The sequence below is a fragment of the Bidens hawaiensis genome, unplaced genomic scaffold (genome assembly GCF_021521415.1).
Source record: "Bidens hawaiensis isolate Kalapana, Puna unplaced genomic scaffold, B.hawaiensis_p1.1 tig00001511_1, whole genome shotgun sequence".
Lineage (NCBI taxonomy): Eukaryota > Viridiplantae > Streptophyta > Magnoliopsida > Asterales > Asteraceae > Bidens > Bidens hawaiensis.
The window spans coordinates 1,402,420-1,420,531 of NW_027491085.1; the positions used below are offsets into that span (position 1 = coordinate 1,402,420).

Genomic DNA, 18,112 nt, shown 5'->3' on the forward strand with positions numbered 1-18,112 from the left:
CCAAATACTAATGTTTATATGTAAAATAATATTATTTAGTTGATATATATGAACTCAGTGAATCATCATTTTAGTTTATGGTTTTGTCTACAACTTAAGTGGATCTTCATGTTGGGAACTAGTCGTCCGCATGGGGGTGATGGTATCTTACGTTCTCAAGTTCAAAACCAAACGGCGGTTGGGAGGAGTGGTCCCAACCGCCGTTTGGGAGTAATTCTTTATTTCGTTTTCTATCAGGTTAAAAAATGTCTCAAAAAGTTAAGGGAGCCGCAATTGGTATTGATCTTGGAACGACGTATTCGTGTGCTGCTGTTTGGTTTGACATAAAAAAGCGAGTGGAGGTCATACTTAATGAGCAGGGAAGCAATATCACCCCTTCTTTTGTAGCTTTTAATGATTCAGAGGTATTGGTAGGCGACGGAGCGAAAAACTAGATTGCAAGGAATCCTACCAACACTGTCTTTGGCAAGTCTTTTTTACTTCTTATTTTGAAATAAACGCGCGCAATACTTGTTTGCTGATATAGGGCATAAATTTGTTTTTTTGAATCACAGATGTGAAGCGTTTGATTGGATGCAGATTCCGTGATCCTCAAGTGCAGAAGGACATGGAGTCGTTGCCTTTCAAGATCGTTGAAGGGCATGACGAGAAGCCAAGTGTTGTAGTTCAGTTGATGGGCGAAGAGAAGAAATATGCGCCTGAAGAGTTATCGGCCATGGTTCTCAAGACGATGAAACAGGCTGCTGAAGCGTTTATCGGAAGAGAGGTAACAGATGTTGTCATCACTGTTCCTGTTTATTTTAATAATAATCAAAGAGAGGCAACAAAGGAAGCGGCAACACTTGCAGGCTTTAATGTGATGCAGTTGATAAACGAGCCTACTGCCGCTGCAATTGCTTACGGTTTGGACCATATGGCTGACCAAACATGGCACGATGATAAAATTGTTTTGGTGTTTGATTTAGGCGGTGGAACCTTTGATGTATCTCTTTTGAAAATCGGTAAGACCGGTGTCGTAGATGTGAAAGCTGTTGGGGGTGACACGCATCTAGGCGGTGAGGATTTTGATATGACACTTGTTGATTACTGCGTAAAAGAGTTCGAGAAAAAACACAGTGAGGATATAAAAGGAAATCTAAGAGCAATGAGGAGGTTGAAAGTCGCTTGCGAGAAAGCAAAGAGGGATCTTTCGTCAGCTGTGTTTGGTCAAGTTGAAATCGACTGCTTGTATGAGGGGATTGACTTTTCCATTAAAATCAGTCTAGCCAAATTCGAGGAACTGAATTCAACTTACTTTGAGAAATGCATTAAACTAGTGGAAAAATGTTTGTTTGATGGGGAGATAAAGAAGAATACCGTGGATGAGGTGGTTGTTGTTGGGGGGTCCACCAGGATTCCTAAGGTGCAACGATTGTTGCAGGAGTTTTTCGATGGGAAGACACTTTGCAAGAACATGAATGGCGACGAGGCTGTGGCATTCGGTGCTGCAGTCTTGGCGTCCAGGTTAAGTGGAAATGATGATGATGATGATATCGGACGGGATATTATGTTACTAGATGTGACTCCTCTCTCACTCGGAATAGCCGTGGATATAAATGATGTGATAGATTGCATGTCTGTAGTTATTCCCAGGAACACATCCATACCCACATGCAAGAAACAAATATATTATTCAAAGATCAATGTAACACAAACATGCATCAGGGTTTATCAAGGCGAGAACAACAAAATTAAGGACAATATATTACTTGGCAGCTTCAGACTTGATGGGCTTAAGCCGTGTTTCAATGGGACGTCACAACTAGAGGTTTGCTTCAATATAGATGTTAACGGAATCCTTCAAGTCTCTGCAGTGGAAACGTCCACTGGTCAAACAAAATCAATCACAATTGCTAAGACTTGAAATTAAAATTTTAAGTTTTCATTTACTTTGGGGGGTTTTGCTTTCGGCATGTAAAACTGAACAACTTGTTTTGTGTGTTCTAAGTTCTATCTTTTATGTGTTGATTTGGAATGTTTACAACTGTTTTCTATTATTATGTTTGCATTTTGTCTACATTTATAGAGTAAACTGCAGAAGCCCATAAGATGTATTTCAAGACAATTGCAGAATGCATCGACTGTGGCGTAATTGAGCCGAGTCAAGCCCGAGCGCAAGCTCATTTAGAGATCTTGAAGAGGTAGGTCCCAGCAGAGCCCAGTTGGACCCGCAAGACTCACCTTAAACAGGGACGTCTGCGCAGAAACCAACTGGATCCGCAGGACCAACCATGCTCAGAGACGTGACGTCCTTACGCGCAGTACGCAAGCTGGTCCCGCAGGAAATGCCTCCCAATGGTGAAGGACTCCGCCTGTCCCCGCAGCCTCGGATACAAGCCATTAGGGAAGGCCACCCGCGCAGCAAGGCTACACGCACAAGGCACTTAGCTCTCAACCATTCAGTGTCACCTGAAGGAATGAGCGAAGCCGGGAACAATCCCGCACAAGGGCGGGAGGGGGAATACTCCCGCCCAAATAAGCCAGTCCGTACGATACAGGAAGATCTTCTGTACTGTACCTGACGAGGTATGGGAAAAAGATCTGACTAAAGATACGACAGCTTATGGACAACAGTATGGCGAGCAGCATGCTCCTACACTGTATGTCACTATTAGCCGCTGCCTACTCCCAACTCTTGTCATACCACGTGCGTAGCCGGCAGTTGGTGGGAAAGGAATAGTATACAGCAGGTCTGGTCACTATCAGCCGCTACCTACCCACCAACTACCAGCAGGACACGTGCGTAGGCTACTGTTGGTGGAACAGGAACACTGTTGCAGCCGGCCATACCTCCTTGGAAACCTACCTTCGGCTATAAATACCACAAATGGTATGACCATCTCATCTTATCATATCTTACTACATTATCATCATATTATACCTGATATCTGCTCTAGCAATCCCTTAATATACTTTTATATTTAAAGAGCAATCTAGTCTGATTCTCACGCCGGAGGGTGGTCACAAGGAGGAACCCCCCCCCTTCTCAGTGACGAGCTCACGGTGTCTGTTTTGCAGGTTATCAGAAGAACCATCTTCCAAGGGTCTAACCCCTCGTGGGAAACATCTATCTAACCCCCAGGTTACCAGTAATCTGCCCGGGGTCCGGCTAGTGTTTCTTCATTGGCGCCATCCGTGCATAAAGCTAGAACTTTATTTTTCTCGAGTTTTTTCAAACTTCTACAAAGATGGTTAGAGAAATTCCGGTAACCACAACCCCAGCCACTGGGGGGAATACCGGCAACACAGTTTTTACAAACACTACCCCGGTTGCCCAAGCCGGGGCAAGTGAAGTAAATTTTACGAACACTACCCCAGTTACACAAGCTGGGGCAAGTGCAGTAAACAATCGCTCACTGGGATTCACTGATACCCAGTTTGAGAAACAAAGACTCCACCGCCAAACTCTCGATGAAGTTAAGGCATGGGCGGAGGCACGACAAAAGGAATTCCAGGCTGAGTTGGACAGGCTGACGAATTCGAAGATTACTTGGATGACTCGTAGGAATCCGACTCCGACGCGAACCCTCGCCATAGGGCAAAAGGGAAGCGTAAGGAAATGGAATCCCAACCGAAAAGGCATTTTGGACAAGCCTTCAAACCAAAAAGCACAGGTGGAAGTCCACGAGACTTCTCCAAAACGTTCAGACCAAACATTGCAAATGCAGGAACGTCCAAGTTTGCAAGGGACATTGCGGAAGCAATCGCCCCAAAGAGTGCCAAACAAATGCCTAACATAGGCACATATGACGGTATATCTGATCCAGACGATCATTTGAACAGGTTCATAGCAGGGGCAACCGTCAGCAATTGGACGGAACCCACGTGGTGCTACATGTTCCAAATGACGCTTGTTGGGGCTGCTAGAGCTTGGTTTGATCGTCTACCGGTCAACCACATCTACGACTGGGCAGACTTCCAGCAGAAGTTTAGCCAACACTTCAGCCAGCAACGGAAGTATACCGAGGAGCAATGGACAATCCTCAAATGCATACGAGAAGAAGATGAATCTCTGCCAAACTTCATCACTCGCTTCAACTCAAAGAAGCTAAGTTTGGGCAATATCAGCGAAGATCTTGTTCGCGCTGCCTTCATCCAGGGCGCGCATGACCCAGAGCTCATCCGCACCCTAACGGGTAAAGATGGCATGCCATCCACATGGGATGCCATCATGACAGCAGCAAAACGCTACGCGGAAACGGAGAAGCAACTGGGTAGAGATCTCCCCCAGAGCACAAACCTCTACACTCAGAAAACGAGAGAAGACAACGTCCTCACCGCCCGATTAAATAAAAAGCGGAAGCTAGGCATTTGGCAGTCAAAGGTAAACTTTGACACCTCATCCGGCTTGCAATATCGATTGGGCGGAAGGGATAATGTACATCCGCACCGGAACTCCAGATGGGCGCCACTCACCAAGAGCGTCACTGAGATATTCGCTACTGAAGAGCTCCCATGGCCAAAGCCTCCAATAATCCGACATCGTCATGATGCTGATCGGAGCAAATACTGTGACTTTCACAAGACAAAAGGCCACAACACTGAAGAATGCATAGACGTAAAAGACATGGTCGAGGCATTTGTCAGAGATGGGACGCTCGCGCACCTCGTGGCGCAATAAAGGCTGAGCAGGCGGGTGCGTGTAGAACCTCAGCTGGGGAAAACACGAATAAAAGTTCCAGCTTCAATGTCGAGACTACATGCTGCGTAAAGAACGAGATCCCGAACCAGGTGCGTATCGGCTCGATGGCACTCCCATCCCAACATGGAAGGGAGCTCATTTACACAATTTGCATGTAAATCAATTCCAATTTGTAAAGAAAAGGCCAAGAGCCGCTTCTAATGGAAATGATTCTCTTTAGAACATCAAAGCTGATGATTTTACTTTTCTGAACACTAGAATGCCGGCTTTCACCGCATAATTACGTGAAGTCGTTGCGTGGGAAGGCGGTCCTACCCACATAAACCCAATAATGTGAAAAAACCTTCACGCAGGTCAGTTGAAGGGAAAAGGTTCAGCACCCAAAAATGAAAGTGCCGGTCTATCCGCACGAATCATAATGAGGAAACTGAACACTAACCTATTGACAACCGCGCGTCGAACGGTTCAAAACAAAATTCTTAAAAGGATGAGGAAAACCTACACGCAGGTCAGATAAGGGTAAAGTTTTGCCATCCTACTAAGTGCAAGTGACGGTATTACCCGCACAATCACGAAAGAGGAAGCAAAACTTCACACCTATTATCAACCACGTTCAAAGGTTAACTTATCCTCAAAAGATGAGGAAAACCTACACGCAGGTCAGATGAAGGTTTAAGTTTAGCCATCCTACTAAGTGCAAGTGACGGTTCTACCCGCACAATCACGAAAGAGGAAGCAAAACTTTAACCCATTATCAACCACGTTCAACAGGTTAACTTATTCTACACTTGGAAAATTGCTAATTTAAACTAAGTATGCAAGTCATAAGTTTATAAAGCAAGAAACCCAAAGAAGGAAATAACAATCTTATACGCAAAAAGATTAATATTTCACAAACGAATTATTACAAGAATGGCCGGGTAACTACCCGCCTACGAAAAGAAAATAAATACATCTGTACAAGACTATCCTAGCAATGGGAAGGGATCTTCAGGATCAGGCTTCAGGGCCACTTCCACTTGAACCAGCGCCGTCAGAAGAACGATGCGGTTCGAGGAAGGCTTTAAGGACAGCTAACCCATCATCAGCAGCAGCTACTTGGTTCACCTTCTCCACCACTGGATGCGGGAAGGCGGCGTATTGATTTACTGCCTGGTCATATATGGCTTCAGTATTAACATTGTACAAAGGGAAGTTGGAAGGCGGGAAGCCTTTCTCAACGAACCCTAGACCAAGCAGGAAGCCAGCCCGTTCCCCATCCTCGTGAGAAGCATTGAGGGCTGCACTCATAGCATCGTCGTAGGATGTCTCTGAGAAGACCCGATGCACAACCTACAAAGAAAATACAAGTGTCAAACACCTTTTCTATGTACAAAGGAAAGCGTGAAGACGTAAAGCTAAAATACCTGAGGCAACGCTTCTCGAAGAAGCCATTCCTTGGCAACCAGGGCTTGGGTGCAGGCGCGTTCGGCTTCGCTTTTATTGAGGTTGGCAAGTTGCACTTCCTTTGCAGCAGCCTCTTCAACGCCCTTAAGCTTCCGCTCGGTGTGGTCAAGCACGCCCCTCTGGTCCAGGATCTCTTGGAGCTTCTTGGCATCTTCCATGGCCAAGGCATCATGAGCACGTTGGAGAGCCTCTAATTTGGCCTTGAGCTCCTCGTTCTCCACGCGTAAAGGCTCAGCAACGGCCTCAGCCTTGGTGGCCCTCTCAGTTGCGTTCCTCGCAGTCTCCTTAGCCAGCCGAAGCTGTTCGTTAACAGCTTGGGCAGCCTTGGAGCGGGCCTCGAGTCGCGCTTGAACTTCAACCTCGAGGGCCTTGAAGGCCTTCTCCTTCTCCGCAGCAGCTGCGGCCAACCGTTGGTTCTCCTCCCGAAGAGCCCGCGCCTGAGATACGTCCTTGGCGCGAGCTGCTTTCAACTTGTCGTTTTCACGACAAAGCAGCTCGACGCGCGGCTGCATCCGGGCTTGGAGAACCCGAAGCTCATTGGTTAGCCTACCCTCCTGGTAGCTAGCCATGGCTTCCCCCAACGCACCATGGGGAGCAGCGTGGCGAGCCCATTCCACGCACTCCACAGGGGTACGAAGGGTTGTTCCTCGGCGTATGTTCCATCGCGGAACATACACTTCATTGGAATCCGACACTGCAAAAAACAAAAAAGCAGTTAGGAAAAGATGATAAAAATAAAAGTGAAAAAGGGCCAAAGGAACCCTACGCACCTGTAGGGTCTATAACAGGCCGATAGCCGCCGAACCCATCACCTGAACCCAAAGGAAACCCATCCAAAAGGTCAGGCAGATGGGAAGGTGGCAAGGATTGGCGAGTACTCCCATGCGTACCTGATGAGCCGGCCGTCGGTGCCGGTGGCGGGGGCATGGTGGCAGCCGCCGCAGTCGCTGCCGCAGAATCCGCAGCAATCGTAACCGCCGGCTCGGTGAAGGACGCCGTAAAAATCGCACTCACGGCCGGCGGTGGCGTAAACTCGGCTGGAACAGTCGGCTCAGAGTGAGCAACTGAACCAGCGGGACCAGGCGCAGGCGCCTGGGTCGACGCCTCAGGTAGGCTGACCAAGCCTACCGTCATCGGCGGAGAGGTACTACTCGGTACTTCACCCTGGAATGCGTCAACATCCACGCCTGCACAAGAAGATAAGTGTTTAAATAAATTTAGTAAAATCTACAAAGATAAGGATGTTTGTACTTACGGGTTTTCTTGAGCCTGAACGTACGGACGGGCGGGGACAAGCCCGATGGGGCCGGTCTCTTGACGCCGGTCACCGTCGTCGTTGGTTCTCCGGAGGTAACAGTCGTAGCCTCCGGAGCAGTGGTCTTCTCACCACCGGGGTTCCCCGCCACCTCTTCACTATCTGACTCGGTGTCAAATAGAAGCACCGGATCAGCTGTGGAGGCCTCCTTCTCCTTCCCTTTCCCGCCGGCAGCCTTCTTCTTCCGCACCAGCGGAGGACCATCTGCGGATTCCTCAGAAGAAGACAGGATGTAAGGAAATCCAGCAGCAGGTACAGCATTGAGGGGTTGAGGATAGAATATCGCCTTACCTGGCCGCCGGTGGCTCAGGATCTCTTGGCCCGGCGGATAGACCTCCACAAACCGATCCGCCGTTTGCTCCAGGATGGGCAACTCATTCTCGTCTAAAGCACGAGTGCCCACCCGCACGGGACCGTCAGCTTCCCGCGGGTACAGGAGCGACTCCAAGTCATTCCCCTCTGAAAGAAAAGAAACAGTTAGAAGACAAACTAATATCAGCAAGAAAGACAAGACATACCATAAGGAATAGAGTTCAAACCGTATTCGAGAAGGATGGGAAACCGAGACGCCTCCTTCCATACCCGGCTCATCCCCAGCATCACCATCCCGGACTCCGCAAACCGGTAAACCGGAGATTGGACCCGGGATATCTTCGCGAACCATTCCGCCTCCTGGTAACTGGAAGCGTGAAGGCTCGGAAGCGCTTGACCCTTCTTAAACTTCATGGCAATGGGGATGGCGCGGGCAGAGATGTAGAAGAACTCCCGCTTCCACGATCGGAGACTGCGCTCGGTCACGCAGATCTTCAAACCCTTAATACGGGTTGTCAGGGTGTACCACCCCTGGACGCACCTCCAAGTATAGAAGGTCATCAGGCGGTCCACGTAGGGCTCAATACCCAGAATCCGGCACACCCACTCGAAGTGCCGGACCTTGGCAATCGCCATCGGATGCACCTCGGTCAGGTGCACACCGTGCCTCTCCAGGACACGGTACACAAACTTTGTCAATGGGAACCTAAGGTTCCCATAAACAAAGAATGCAGCATATACCCCGATCTTGCCACTGGGGGCATCGTACACAGTCTGGTGGGATTCAGGAAACTCAGGCTCAAGAGACTCAAGCATGAATTTCCTGACGATATACTGGTACTGATCGACAGGTAGAGCACACTGGCACTCGCCAGCAGTACTCCTATCGTCGGCTACAGCTTCAGCATCATGGGAAGACATTTTGCAGAAAGAAGAAAGTGATTTCGGGAAAATGCTTGCCTGAAAAGGGGAGTATTTGCCGGAAATCACTAAGAAGAAGAAGAAAGGTGAAAGTGTGGATTACAAAGAGGCCTCTCCCCCTTTATATACTAATCGCAATTAATGCGGTGAATTTAATGCGGAGGAGAGAGAAATCGAAGGTGCAATAAAACTATGACACGTGGCAAAAAGCAGGCTGGCAACAGCTGTTGACAGGACGTGTGCCAGTAATTTCGCGGCCACGCGCCCGAAAAATCGCGCCCACGCGCCGTAAAAAGCGTCTGGAATGACCATATAATGTCACGTCACCATAACTTCCTGCACGTCCTGACACAGTCAGAAGAAACTGTCGCACGACGTTTCAGAGGTTTGGACTGTTCCTATCTTTCCACCAACCTTTCGAATTTCAAAATTCAAAATTTAAAAATATTAAAAAGTAAGCGGGAAAATACCCCCTTACCTTGGCGAACAAGTAACCGTAAGACGGATGCGGGTACAGTGTTAAGGCAAAACCCTTCACATACCTAGCACCCGCAGGGAATTGAAGCCAAGTTCCTCGGCAACCAAGTAACTATAAGACGGGTGCGGGTACAGTGTAAAGGCAAAACCCTTCACATACCTAGCACCCGCAGGGAATTGAAGCCAAGAAAACCTTGGCGAACAAGTAACCGTAAGACGGATGCGGGTACAGTGTTAAGGCAAAACCCTTCACATACCTAGCACCCGCAGGGAATTGAAGCCAAGAAAACCTTGGCGAACAAGTAACCGTAAGACGGATGCGGGTACAGTGTTAAGGCAAAACCCTTCACATACCTAGCACCCGCAGGGAATTGAAGCCAAGTACCTCGGCAACCAAGTAACTATAAGACGGGTGCGGGTACAGTGTAAAGGCAAAACCCCACATACCTAGCACCCTCAGGGAATTGACGCCAGGAATACCTTGGAAGTAAAGTAACCGTAAGACGAGCGCAGGTACAGTGTTAAGGCAAAACCCTTCACATACCTAGCGCTCCGCTAGGAATTGAAACCAAGAAGGATCTTCTGGGCAATGCTTGCGGAAATGGAAATAACATCCCCGCATAGCAGGAACGTCGAGAACTACGTTGTTTGAAGCTCCAGGATGGAATTGGTGGTTTTAACATAATTGATCACTATGTTCAAAACTACCAAAACCTCATGGAGAATCCACACAAGTGGGACTCAACGCTCCTGACTTGCGAGGAGGTTACAGACCTGCCCGCATCATACCCAAAGACCAAGCAGGAAACTCGGGAATTTCTGCAAATGACAAGGACTTCCGCGGGAAGAATCCCCATGGAAAACCTTAAAAAACCTTTTTCAAAACCCTTTGCTTAAGTCCAAAAGTTCACCTCACTTTATTAAACACGCATGAGAAGAACATTGGACTGGGGGGACTTGAAGAGGTAGGTCCCAGCAGAGCCCAGTTGGACCCGCAAGACTCACCTTAAACAGGGACGTCTGCGCAGAAACCAACTGGATCCGCAGGACCAACCATGCTCAGAGACGTGACGTCCTTACGCGCAGTACGCAAGCTGGTCCCGCAGGAAATGCCTCCCAATGGTGAAGGACTCCGCCTGTCCCCGCAGCCTCGGATACAAGCCATTAGGGAAGGCCACCCGCGCAGCAAGGCTACACGCACAAGGCACTTAGCTCTCAACCATTCAGTGTCACCTGAAGGAATGAGCGAAGCCGGGAACAATCCCGCACAAGGGCGGGAGGGGGAATACTCCCGCCCAAATAAGCCAGTCCGTACGATACAGGAAGATCTTCTGTACTGTACCTGACGAGGTATGGGAAAAAGATCTGACTAAAGATACGACAGCTTATGGATAACAGTATGGCGAGCAGCATGCTCCTACACTGTATGTCACTATTAGCCGCTGCCTACTCACCAACTCTTGTCATACCACGTGCGTAGCCGGCAGTTGGTGGGAAAGGAATAGTATACAGCAGGTCTGGTCACTATCAGCCGCTACCTACCCACCAACTACCAGCAGGACACGTGCGTAGGCTACTGTTGGTGGAACAGGAACACTATTGCAGCCGGCCATACCTCCTTGGAAACCTACCTTCGGCTATAAATACCACAAATGGTATGACCATCTCATCTTATCATATCTTACTACATTATCATCATATTATACCTGATATCTGCTCTAGCAATCTCTTAATATACTTTTATATTTAAAGAGCAATCTAGTCTGATTCTCACGCCGGAGGGTGGTCACAAGGAGGAACCCCCCCCTTCTCAGTGACGAGCTCACGGTGTCTGTTTTGCAGGTTATCAGAAGAACCATCTTCCAAGGGTCTAACCCCTCGTGGGAAACATCTATCTAACCCCCAGGTTACCAGTAATCTGCCCGGGGTCCGGCTAGTGTTTCTTCAGATCTATTTATAAAGCTCGAGCTCAGGTCATGCTCATGCTCGACTCCTTTATATTAAACTTCATTTAAACTGATACGAGTCCAAAAAGATAAGAAATAACTATATACATATGCAAGGAATTGTGATATTCTATTTTCACAAATGTATGTAAATCCAATATATCATACTACATTAATCGCGGGTTCCCTAAACTCGACTCGTTGAACAACTTCCAGTAAACCTCGAGCCTTACGTTTAGCCCGATCGGTCCCATGCTCACTCAACTCCCGCAACACCTCCTCTCCTCCAACCCGCTTCAAAACCATTAACCGGTCAATATCACCCGCACACACGCACCACAAAACCGCCACCCCATTCTCACGGTTTCGTGGGGACCCGGTCCTAACCACCTCCACCAAAACCGGGACCGGGTCCACTTCACCAATGGCCACTTTCCCTTTATTGTGGCTCGCAAGTATTGCCCAAATCGCCAACGCCTCGTCCACCATCCCACCACTCGCATCCTTAACCAACCTCATCAACGGGTCCACGATCCCGGCCCGTATGGCCCGCACCTTGTTTCCTTGATATATACAAAGGTTAAATATCGCGGTTGCCGCGTCTTTCTTCCCTCGCGGTGTCCCGTGTTGCAACAAATCAATTAGTGGCGGCATTGCACCCGCGGCACCAATCGCGACCTTATTTTCGTCCACCACAGAGAGACTAAAAAGCGCGGCAGCCGCATTTTCCCGAGCCTCCACGGTTCCGTTCTTCAACACATCGACTATCTCGGGTATCGCACCGACGTTAACAATAATCTGTTTATTATCTTCGTTTATCGATAAGTTTAAAAGCGTTGTGACCGCGTGTTCTTGCGTTCGGTTATCCTTAGAAGATAATAATTCGACTAAAATGGGAATGGCGCCATTATCGGCTATGCATACTCGGTTATCAGCATTTCGTTTTGCGAGTAGTCTGAGTTCACCGGCTGCGGCCCGTTGCTCGTTTAAGTTGCCATTTGTGAGTTTGTTGAGTAATGTTGTGATGGTGGTTTGGTTGCATTCGGAGCCGGGTGTTACGGGTTTTCAGTTTGGTTGTGATTTTGGTAGCTCTATGCTGTTGCTGTCACACCATAAAGTGATTAGGCTCTTTAACACGTAGTTGGGCGTTAATGACGTGTGTTGTAACGTTAGTTGAGTTTTCGGGCAGGTTTTGTGGCCCGCGTCTAGCCATTTTTGGATGCAAGATCTTTCATATGTCTGCAAGATTGTATAAAAAAGGTCAGACAAGTTAACCCCGAAAATGACCCGTTTATCAAAAAAGTTATATGACAACCCAAAACCTGCTCTTTTCCACACCATTATAATGGCCTGTGAAAAGGTCCAATTATACTACTTTTTGGCCCGACCTAAAGAAACCGGGCTTCCGAAGCCCGACTCAGACCGGTTTCAAAATTAAGCATTACATACCTGCCCAGTAGAAACAATCACGGGATCTTTCATCAACTCGAGCGATATCGGGCACCTAAAATCATCTGGTATAACCGGCGACCGATGCCTCAAAAACCCCTTCTCATGACCCGAATCATCAACAGCAGGATTTCCCAACATCACATAATCATTAATCTTCTTAAGAACAAACGACATCGTATCAAAAACACTTCCAAACTCACCACCATCATTCATTATAACCATCTCATGAATCGCGAGTGATTCTTTCCTCAAATCATCAATGGTGGTCAAATGCAGCTTCTCGGAAAGCCTTCTAACGATTTCTATGTCCGGTTCGACCCCCATTTTCAATATTGACAGGTCTGTTTGAAGCTGTATGTCAGAGGACTCTGTTTGTGAGTCTGCTCTTTTGAGCTGTGAATGTACTAGTTGTATCTGCAAGATTATGCGTTATTTTGGAAGTGAGTAAAGATTGATGATTAGAAGATCATGCTCACCTGTTCTTTAACTTCTTCGGGTTTGTTGAATCGGTTGTAACGAATCTTGCTTAATGCTTCTTCAATCATTATTGTTGCTTCATGAAATTTGCTGGTGGTTGTATCAAGTTGCAGTGCCTGTTTAACAATAGTTATAACTTGATCATCACCCAATTACTAATGGTCCAACCCAAAACTGTACACCAGCTCACATCATGCAGGCGTTATGACCTATTTTTGTCATGTCATACCGGTCATATGATGTCATATGGGCCGTGTGATAGAGCGAAAACTTCACACGACCCATATGATTTTTGTCCGTGGTCACTTAGTCATTTCTAAAAACATACAACTCGTATGATTTGACCCTCATACGATCTGTATGGCCTATTTCTCCCTATCATACAACCCGTATGACTATCAAAACGACATGTTTGACTACTTTCTGCATTCCCAATCTACCATACGGCTCGTTTGACTATATGGGCCGTATGACACATAGGGGTTTAGAAGAGTCAAGCCGTCTGCTAGCTATTCAACATTGGCACACTAAAAGCTTGAATCGAGTCTATCCTAAACGAGCTCGAGCCTAACAATAAGCTTGTCTAATAAATGCGCATGGGCCCAAGTTGAGCCTGCTTACGAGCTTATTATTTATATTATCCAACATATATTTATATAATAATTAATATATTTACAATATTATGATTTAAATAACTAAACAATATATAACTAATATACCTATAAAATAATTATAACTGCATAGAGATTATATATGCTAAGCTACTCAACTTTAAAAAAAAAACACATTAGCTAAGCTCGAGCTTTAGAATTAGAATTCAAACCGAACCGAACTCAAGGTACCTGAAAAGTTTTACTTCCATGATTGACTGATTTCAAAAGACCCAAACCAAAATCCAAAGCAACTTTCAACAACTTAAACCCTTCAACATCATCAACATGTTCTTCACTCTCTTTCAACTCCTCAAACAATGGAGTCAAAAGCTTCACTCTTCTCACCAAACTCCCATACATATCTCTTGCAGCGTTTCTACACTCTGGTAACCCGGTAAACTCCCTCACTGAGTCAACGAGTTGACTCACCAGAACACCACCCGACTCGTGATCATTGGACATTGTTGGACCACAAAATCACACGCAGCTAAGAGATTTAAAAGCCAGTGATTGTATATAGAATATAGGATATGGTTAATTGTTTGATGGGTATTTATGTATGAGTATTGTTATTATTATTATTATTGTTGACTTTTTCAGGATTTGTTTATGAACAAGTGGCGAATACCAGTGAAGAAGAAGAAATGGTCTTTATGTGCTCATAGTTGAATATTGAGAGAGTCAACGATGACGTCAACTAAGAATCGGTCGCTGATTTAAGGTAAAGCTTGGAGTGTCTTATGTACTTGTGATGTTTTGTTTTCTTTTTTTTTTTTTTTTTGAAGAATATGACAAATATATATATATAGGATTGATTTCTTTTGAGAAACGCTTTGAGTTTTAAGAACTCAAAAGAACTCGGCGTAACAATTTTTTTTTAATTTTTTTGCACATGTTTAATACGTAAGTGTAAGTAATGTATAAAAAATTACCGTAATTTTTTACACACCGAATCGACTTTTTACACATTGTAAATAAAGTTTAAACTTGTGTAATTAACAAAAATACTTATTCTCTCTCCTGATTCATTTTTTAATTAAATTTAATCTTAGCCACATATTTCAAATCATTTAATTAAACTTGTGGTCCAAAATTGAGTTCTCAAAGTTCTTACAACTCATCAAGTTCTCAAAATATTCATCCCATATATATACTAGTTTGATCCTCCCGTGTTACGGGAGTTTATATAAGTTTTTGTTTCTAATCGTTTTGCTATTTTATGATGATTTTTTTAACGTAATTTTGTTTTAATTTAAGGAAAATTGGATTTAAATAATCCCACCGTTAACGTATTGGCCAATAATAATCCCACATTCGGTATTTCCCGCTGGCAGTCCCTCCTTTCTAAGGTTTTTTGTTTTATGATCCCCCGTTAAAAAAAATTAACGGGGTTAAGTTTTTGCTGATGTGGCTAATGACTTGGCATTTTTATTTTCCTAAATGGCTTTTACCTATATTTTTATTTTCCTACGTGGCTTTCCTTTCATCATTATCCCAACAATAATAATAACAATAATAATATCTTCATCTCTGTAAACACCATGTCCAAATCTATCATCATCTTCTTCACCTTCATCACCTTCATCATCTCTGTATTATCCACAAACCCTAACCCTAACTCACTCCCCACGACTCACTCTGTCCTGACCTACCACGGCTTCCCAATCGGACTCCTCCCAACGGACTTCCTCTCCTACGACCTCAAACCCTAACCCTAATATCTTCATCGCCGTCCACCTTGGCCGCCCATGCCGCCTCATCCTCTTGCCGGACAACTGTCACACCCCGACTTAGGGCCTAGGCGTGTGACCACAAGTTGGTACCTGTTTTGTAAATATATCAGAGTTTATGGATTTATTTTAGCGGAAGACTTTAGGTTGAATATAATATTAATTTACATTAAAAATTTACTCGGGAATTAAATACCCGAGTATTGGTTCACAAAAGATATGTTTTCATATTACAAGGATTTTATATAAAAAACGGAGCCATCTTGTACGCACTTCTATCTTCAATAAAACTCCAATCCTTGTTAATGTTACTTATGCTTAATTACCTGCAATGGGTTAAAAAAATACGTCAGCGAAATGTTGGTGAACACGTATGACTCAATAAAACATTTGAATGACAATATAATACAAATATAGTTTTCTCTACAAGCTTAGCAGAATCATTTCTACTTCTGGTCTATGTACCACTGCCCTACACACACAATTGTTCCCGAGCCACGTAGCCCTTACCGGGAGACTAGTTATGACCATTAGCCCGCGGCCACGTAGCCTTTGAATGATTTAGGCTGAAAGGTTATGTTTGGATCCAGACACATGTGTATTCGGTCTGAGATGACTTTATTTTCTACTTTGTATTATAAAGTTTTAGAGATTTCTCGATCTCATGTAGACATTGATTGACTCGTTAAGACAAACACCTGTTCGTCTCATTGAGTATAAATATGTTTTGACTGATTGAAAAGGTTAACGTATTCACCTGTACCGTCGGTGTTGGAAACCTTGACTGACTGATTGATTGATCGATTGTGAATGATATTAACCTATACATAAATAGGTTCGTATGAATGTTTTGAATGGTGTTAAGCTATGATTGTAAGCTTAACATTGAAATCGTTTATACTTGATTGTGAATGAAAACACTTGGTTTTTATGTGACGTTTGATATAGCATGCTTTGGCCTAATAGGTTCAACACGTTGGTAAGTTTCTCCAGGTAAGTAAACGGGTCCCTCGGTTGATTGGGATTTAAACGAATTACTTTTCTTTAGGCAAGAAACTTACTACTAGTGATATCCCCCTTCCAATTACTACATGCCCGTCAAAATATATTTTTCGTTTAACATTACTTCATCATGAAGTAACATTTATGAAAACATGATTGTGAACGAATGTTTGTAAAATACGATCAAGGTTAAAGGCCATAGCCTCGATTGATAGTCTAAGCTATAATTCAAATAACTTAAACATAACTCCTACCTTAGATTGAATGCTAAGATTGATAATAAGAAAAAGGCAGGATCTTGATCTACTCGCTTATATGATTGCTAGCTTGATTATAACTTCGTTTCTTGCACGAATTATGAGAAAACAGCACGTCGGCTTGTTACGGCAACGGGGCACGTCTTTCGAGGCTATGTGTGTGAAAATGAAGGTGTTTTGGGGATGAATGGGACTCATGCCCGTCACCCCCCTTTTATAGCCAACTTTCATCCCCATCGCGATACGCGATAGGGTCCTGGTGACCCATCGCGTATCGCGACGCCGCACTTTTTACGCCGCCTTATGCGGTTGTGACATGTGGCCTGTCATATTGCGCCACATGTCGACACGATGCTCAACACGTGTCCACTGACTCAGCAAGCCCATCGCGCTACGCGATGGGTTGATTGTTACCCCGTCGCGTATCGCGATGGGAACAAATTTTCAGAATTTGCACTTTTGGTCCTTGTACTTCCTAAGTTAGTACTTTTAAGCTTATTTTAAAGAGGGTATAAGACGCGCAACAACTACCTCGCCACCTACTTGAATCACTGAGTTGAATGTAATTAGGGTTAGGGCTTTCTTCCAGTGGTGAGGGATCACTGGGATTAATATTAGTGGTGAGGATTTGGTGTTTGAAGCTGGATATCTGGAGGTGGGGGCCGGGTCCGATGGTCAGCAGGTCGTTCATGGTAGCTTTCTTGAATCTGGGTTTGATTGATGAAGGATTCAATGATAATTGTGGTCTGAGTTTGTCGTGGGTGAGGGATTCAGTCGATAATTAGGGCTCAACCAATTAATTTTGGGGGTTAAAAGGGTGGTATTCAACGTAATTAATGGACACTGCCAAGTCACTCGCCATGTAGGATTATGACACTGCCAACTCACTATCCACATCAGCTAAAACTTAACCCCGTTAATTATTTTTAACGGAGGATCATAAAACAAAAAACCTTGAAAAGGTGGGACTGTCAGCAGGAAATACCGGAGGTGTGATTATTATTGGCCAATCCATTAAAGGTGGGATTATTTAAATCCAATTTCCTTAATTTAATACATATATATTAGTTTGTTATTATATTTTTTTAGCGTTTGGGTTTTTTCAATTAAGATGAGTAGGTTTTTTTTTAGATTTTAACGAACAAACATAAACGAACACAAGCATGTTGATTTTTTTTAATGAACAAACATGAACACAAATATTTGTCTAATGAAAAAGGAGGCGTGGATGTAGTTGACGGTGGTGGGTAGTATCGAAAGTTAACTGCCGATGGAGATGATATACCAGCAACGGAGAACATGTAAATGAGAGAAATTAAATTAGGGTTTGATGATGAAAGTGTTTACCAATAAATGAGATTTTATAACTCATTTGAGGACTATTAGGGTTTGGTAAGACCCATAACCCGTGAAAATTATTTTTTGATATTAAGGGGTTATTTC

At 44.8% G+C, this 18,112-nt stretch overlaps 2 pseudogenes across 1 annotated transcript; one reads left to right on the top strand and one right to left on the bottom strand.

Moving 5' to 3' along the window:
* The first annotated feature begins 240 nt into the window (after window positions 1-240).
* On the top strand, window positions 241-1,903 carry LOC143581607 (heat shock 70 kDa protein 4-like; annotated as a pseudogene).
* Window positions 1,904-11,191: 9,288 nt separating this feature from the next.
* Window positions 11,192-13,627, bottom strand: LOC143582665 (U-box domain-containing protein 14-like; annotated as a pseudogene). The gene is made up of 3 exons (XR_013144009.1): window positions 13,027-13,627; window positions 12,548-12,964; window positions 11,192-12,337 (listed from the first exon to the last, which is right to left on the bottom strand). The product of XR_013144009.1 is annotated as a U-box domain-containing protein 14-like (transcript).
* Between the last annotated feature and the right edge of the window lie 4,485 nt (window positions 13,628-18,112).